A 6,382-nucleotide genomic window follows, 5' to 3' on the forward strand; every position below is an offset into this window, starting at 1 on the left:
GCATAGAACCAGACCTTCTCTACAGCTAACGCCAAAAAAAGCCTGCAAAGTTCTCCTGTGCTACAAAGCAATGCAAAAAGCCCTCCTGGATCCTAACCTATTGCTCCAGGCATCTAAGAGTAACTCAAAAAACACACCAAGCCCCCATAACCCACACTGAGATGTTGAACACCCAGAAGGAACTGGGATCTGAGGAACCACATTTGTGATCTTTGGGTACTAATGCTTCTGAGAAAAAAACCAAAAGGCTTGTTCCAGCTGGACCTTCCTTATTTCTAGAAGCAGCAAACAAGGAGAAGCACTAATTTCATTACATTTAGAGGTCTCTGCTGTGTACAGAGACAAGATCCTGGATCTTTCAGCACTATTTGTTCAAAACATTTTGAACATGGGTGAGACATCTTAGCAGGAAAATGCCATGACTGGAAATGCAAGTGGAATCATTCTGTCTGGCTTGCTCTAGTGGAGAGGCCTTGACACCTCAGCAGCACCACCATTTCCACCCCCCCACATTTTTGTCCTTTCACGGTATTTCTTAGAACACAGGGCTGAGGATGGGTGGTGTGGAAGTGACAGCTCTGACACACAGCTGAAAGCATCAGGGCCAGGGTGGCCTGTAGGACTGTTTCTCTGCTCCAGCAGAACAAGGCAACCCAGAGTGGTGACACTGACACCAACTGGGTCCAACCAAGCCAAAAGGAGCCCAGCAGGGTGATAGGAAGAGGCAGCAAAGTGGCAGAACCAATCCCCACACACATGCCCAGTGTGGTGGACTGATGGCACCACTGCCACCATCACTGCCACACAGAGGGTGCAGGGAACTGCCACTGCAGGTCCAGAGCTGCTCCAGGCAGCACCAGCAGCCTCCATGGACCATCAGAACCACTCTGTAACCCCTCACCATCTTGTCTTTGTTCCAGGGGTCACATGTGAAACTTCACCTTTGTTGGTCAAGCCACTGCCTCTTTTGTACAATTTTTTTATATTGGTGTACTACTTTCTTTTTTTTTTTTTTTTTTTTTTTTTAACTACATTGTATCTAACATTTTTAGCCTCTCATAGATTGTTTTTTCTGTTGTCCCCCTCCATTTTCATGGGGAAGGGGAGAGAAGAGGCTTTACAGGAACTATCTCAAGACAGGGACATATAAAGGAGGGAAGGCCTTAGAAAGAAGAAACAACCCTCATGCTACCTCTATTGAAAGGAATAAAAGTGCAAGTTTCTTAATATCCAGCCACAAATTTCTGGAGTCTTGACAGCCAAGATGCACAGGAACCTGGAAACCTTGTAAGAGACTACAGATTACTGGCTAAAAACATTTTAGATGCTTGCATGTGGGGGAAGGGGCAGATCAAGCCTTTCTCTGGTGAGGTGATACCCTGCTCTGCACACCCCACACCCCCAGACTTGTATCCCAATCCAGCAGTGGCTGCTGATCCCTGGCACACCAGAGCCAATGCTCTACACCTGTGTCTGGAGCCCTGTAACCCAGCTCCAGAACGGCCAGGTGAGTAGGAGCTCCATATGGGGGAAGGCCCCAGGAAAGTCAAAAGGTATTTAACTCAGGATATGTGGCAACCACATGTCTTGACCCTACCTCCTCCTAGAATTTTTATCAGCTGAACACTACTGGAACCAGGAGTGATACCTATGTTGGTTCTTTTCTGTATCTTCTGTCATTCTCTTTTTTCTCTTAATTCTTCTAATTCCTTCCTCTCAGATTTTTGAGTAACTTAAAATCTAACAGGCTTGGAGTCTATTGAGTTGAATGGGCTAAGTTAATGCTTTATGGAATGTTGTATGTTGATTGAATGCTGCTTTCAGTTTTTTGCCAAAGTTCTCTGGTTTTCAAAAGTTGCCAGTGAAGGTTTTTTTGTTGTTTTGACCTCTTGAGAATATCTCATCAGTATTTCTCCTGCTTGTTTAATTCAGAGGACGTGAACAAGTGTAAGTCCTTTTAAAGTGTCTCACTGAGCAATGTTTTTGGGGCCTAACATTTTAATTGGTGCAACAAGCAGGGTACTCTTGAGGTGACATGGATATTCTCTACAGTAGTAACTGCTCATCACATAATAAAGGAGAAATAAATTTTCAGCCAAAGCTGCTATTTTCTGGCAGAAAAGTAATGGAATCCCACACCAAAACTGATCTAAACTGCTCTCCACTCACAGACTTGCTAAAAGCTTATAAAGAAAGCTCATCCAACCCTAAGGAGAGATGGGGACTGAGAAAAACTAGCACCATCTGCAGTTACTTGTGGAGCAAACATGAACTTCGGTAAAATCAAATTAAAAAGACGCTAGTAAAGGACAAGGCCTGGTACTCATATGCATGGAGGTTCGAGTCAGAGTGACGTATGTTGCCCAGCAGGTAGAGAAGGAGCTGAATCAGTTGCAAATTGCCTCAGAGTCCGATAGCCGGCCTCAGGCCGGAGCAAGAACTGAAGACTGTGAAGAAGCTAGCCCCCAAAACCTGAGAAACCAGTTAAACCCGCTTCTCCAAAGAGCTTTAGAGATGCAATTTAACACTGCGGGGGAAGGCCCGGAACCAGCTCTTTCCAGACTGCAGGAAGAGGCGGGCGGGCCGGCCTGCAACACCGCCCCCACAGCCCCTGGGAGGGCTTTGCGCGCCAAAGACAAAGCTCTCCCCTCAGCCTAAACTCCGCCCGACCCTAAAATACGTGAAGGTGGGACGCCCCGAAGATGGTGTCACCTTTCTACACTCCCTGGAGGAGAGGTTTGGCTCAGCAAAGCCAATCTTCTTCCCTCCTTCTCATCCCAACCCCTGCCCACTGATAAAGAAGGAATTCGCTTGTGAGGCGGCAGAGTGCACGATAGTGATACTTCGCTCTGCAACAGAATTGGTTGAATTACGCGGAAAAATTAGCAATTATCACAAAGACAGTGAATTGAGACTGTTTTGACAATTTCTCTAATGAGAAGAATGAAATGAATCTTTTAGAGGAAGAAACACATAGTGAAAAGCCCTGGCCTTTTCACGCCCAGGGAACAACCTGTTGCGTGAAAAGTTTGGACCCCTTGGAGGGGGGATAACCCCTATCTATCCCCACTCCAAAATGTGCTAAAATTACTTGGGCGAGTGTGGGAGGCAGCTGGCCTCCAAGCAATATATGAGAAGCAGCTGATGCCTCGTTGACCTTCTTATGCATTATTGTTATTTATTTCAAAATTTAGGGATCAGGACTGAGGAAACAAAATCCCGGGCCCACCTCCAAAAAGTGAGTTGGGAGAGGGTGGTGAATTCAAATATTCGAATATTCCTCCCTGGAAATAAAATGGGAAATAAATGGAGATTCAGCTTCCCTGTAGTCTTAATGAAGCTTTGCAAACTGCTCCTGCAGTGCCTCCTTCTGGCAGCACTGAATATTGAGCCTTGTCTGCCTCCGGAGGCTGGAGGCCGAAACCTGCCGCTAGAGAATCTCTAACGTTTAGGAGAAAATTATTTTATCATTATGCAAGTTTGTTGTTTTGGTCTCACTAATAACAGTGAATGTTCAATGTGTCCTCACCAGTCAGGAGACTGGGTGTATGTCCAGACCTGGAATGAAGAGCCACTTAACCAGAAGTGGAAAGGCCTTTTGATCCCAAGACTGTGAGATCTACAGCTGGAGACTGCTAAATTATGCAATAAAAGTCAGCTCTGGACACAGGGAATTGTATTGAACAGTAGAGTAAATGCAACTCCGCTACAGATAAAGCTGCAATGGAACAAGAAGCTCTAAAATTAGAAACATTAAATGGTTTATCTTTCTGCTCATTTCCAGAGCAGTGTCCCCAGTATGGCAGCATGGCTGTCTGTTACTTAATTAGTCAACCATCCTAGCAGGACCTTGTACTTAATGACTGTAATAACAAGTATGGCTTTGAGTGCCAAAGGAGTAAGAGAACAAGAAAGAGAGCTATGTCCTTTTCCCTAAGGACCACTCTAACGTCACACCTACAGAATGAATACTACCTGACCCTTGGAAAAGAAATTTTGGTTTATGAACTTCAGTCCAAATCTGCAAAATAGAATGTAACAGAAAGTGTAGATCAAAAAGACCATGTTACCTAAAACTGAAAAGGTCTCAAAAGGATGGCTGGCTACTCTAACTTAAGTTTGCCTACATGGTGCTAGGAATCTTCATCAGTATTATTAAGGCACTGGATAATTTAAATAAGACAACTTTTGCCAAATAAGTTTTATTAGTGATTGTCGCTTTCTTTATGTCTTCTACATTTCTTTTTACAGACTTTTTTTGTTGGTTTGGTTAAAGGATCACCAAAACATTCTATGGTATACCAAGTGGATAGTTTCTCTTTAAGAAAGGAGGTCCAAGTGGAGCTGAGTTTTCTCCTTCTAGGGGTGTTTTGTGTAGAGATTAAATGGTGACAGTGAAGCATTGCTGTTCTTCACTGCATTAAGTGTTTACATGGTTTTTATCTTGCAAAGTTTTAAGACATTTATGTTCATATGTTTTCTATGAGTTTGTTGCAAACAGTATTTAAAAATGTTTGTATTTTCTCTCTGGTTGCCACAGTGGCTGGAGAAGATTCCTCTCTAAATTTACCTTAGGCAAATTTTTATACCTTTTCCCATCTCCTCAGAGCAAAGCATAAAATTATTACACCAAGGCAAGTACGTGTAGTACAAGTAGGTGATGCTTAGAGCATGATCTAAATTGCATAAAACAATGCTATTGTGATGCCAAAATTCTGGTGGGGAGAAAGGTTCTTATGCCTCATTTTGCAAGATGAGCTTCCCATCCCCTTTCAAATCCTTTCACTGTCTAGTGCTCTGTCAACAGCGCTTCATTTACATGATGGGACTTCTGAACTCCTTTCAAAGAAGCTTTGCCTGAAAGAGAAAAGGTCTGGTTTACACTGCATTGCTCTGTAGGCCTTAGGAAATCACTTTGTAAGCCCTTATCCACCTACTGCCCAAAAAACGCATATAAAAGACTGAAGCCCCGAAGAGAAGGCAGTTAGGGGCAAAATAATGAGAATTATCGTGGTGTTGGCACATGAGGTACCAGGTGGGTGAGAAAAAGGACCTTAAGCCACCTGTAAATAGCTTCTCTGACAATCAGGGAGGGGAAAGTGCAAAGAAAGGAAGAGGTAGAAACATCAAAGGAATGAGAGGACTATGTACAGAAGTTGAAAGTAGCAAAAAAGGGGAAAAAAAGGGTAATTGGATAAAATACTGAAAAAATAAGCAAGGCTTCTCCTGGTGCTGGATGGTGCATTGGGGGATGGTGTCAGCAGCTTTGGGTGCTCATCCCAAAGCCATCACCTGTTTTTTCTCAGCTCTGACAGGTCCAGGCAGCCTTTTTGATAGTGCTGTCCCACAGGGCACACAAACATTTAATTAGCTTGTTTTAAAAAAGAAGAGACTGATGTCAAGTTTGTTGTTGGAGTGTTCTCTGGGGAACGCAAAAGGCATTTTGAATGCAGTTTGAAAACATAGTTAGTCATTGCTTGAAAAACTCCCCAGAAATATTTGTGGTACTTCACTGAATTCTCCTACCACTGTGCAAAGATTTAATTTTAAAAGTTTAAAGTAAAAGTACTTGCAAGCACATACTCTACTGCTATCCGGATCACCTGTCAGCTGGAAAATATGTCTAAAGAACCACCTTCGGAAGGGAACGCCATACATTTTAAAGCAGTTTTGTTAGCTTGTTTGCTCATGTGGAAATGTGTGGCCTGAAGACGCATTAGACTTCATTTAATTGGGGTGGGGATAAAAGACCTATGTGTTAATGTAAAAAGGAGTGTAACAAAGGGCAGCATCACTGAGTTTTGGAGCATGCTCAGGTGCCAGCCAGGACCCACACAGAAGGTGGCCTCCAATATGCTGTGTTGGTCCAAATGCCCCATCTCAGTGAGCTGGACATCCCATTGTGGTGTCACATATACTGTCACCTGGCAGTGAACTGTGATGTCTCAAGGGTTAGACTGTAACTTCACATCCCTTGGGGCTTTCATTCAGGCACAGAGAGAATCTGACTTAGGCTGGCTTAGGTCTGATTTTCTGCCATGCATGTCCACAAGATTTGGAGGATGGAGCACAGGGACAGCAGGGGACCAAGGTTTCTCCATTTCATTGCGGTGTGTGAGATGCTTTGGTAATGCCAGAAATGGGGAGCAGCTTCTCAGGACACCCTGAATTACCATGGAGAACAGACAGAGCCATGGGGACAGAGTGGAGCTGCCCCATTTGCCATGATGAGCAAGAGGGTGTAGCTTATGTGATACCTTGTGGCCACGAGTTCTGCATGGGCTGCATCCTGCGTTGGGCAGAGAAGAAACCAGAGTGCCCACTCTGCAGAAGATTGATAGAGTCTGTCAGGTTTTCTCTTCAGGAACAAAAGTACCTAGAA

Source organism: Parus major, chromosome Z, assembly GCF_001522545.3.
Source record: "Parus major isolate Abel chromosome Z, Parus_major1.1, whole genome shotgun sequence".
In the NCBI taxonomy this organism is placed as follows: Eukaryota; Metazoa; Chordata; class Aves; order Passeriformes; family Paridae; genus Parus; species Parus major.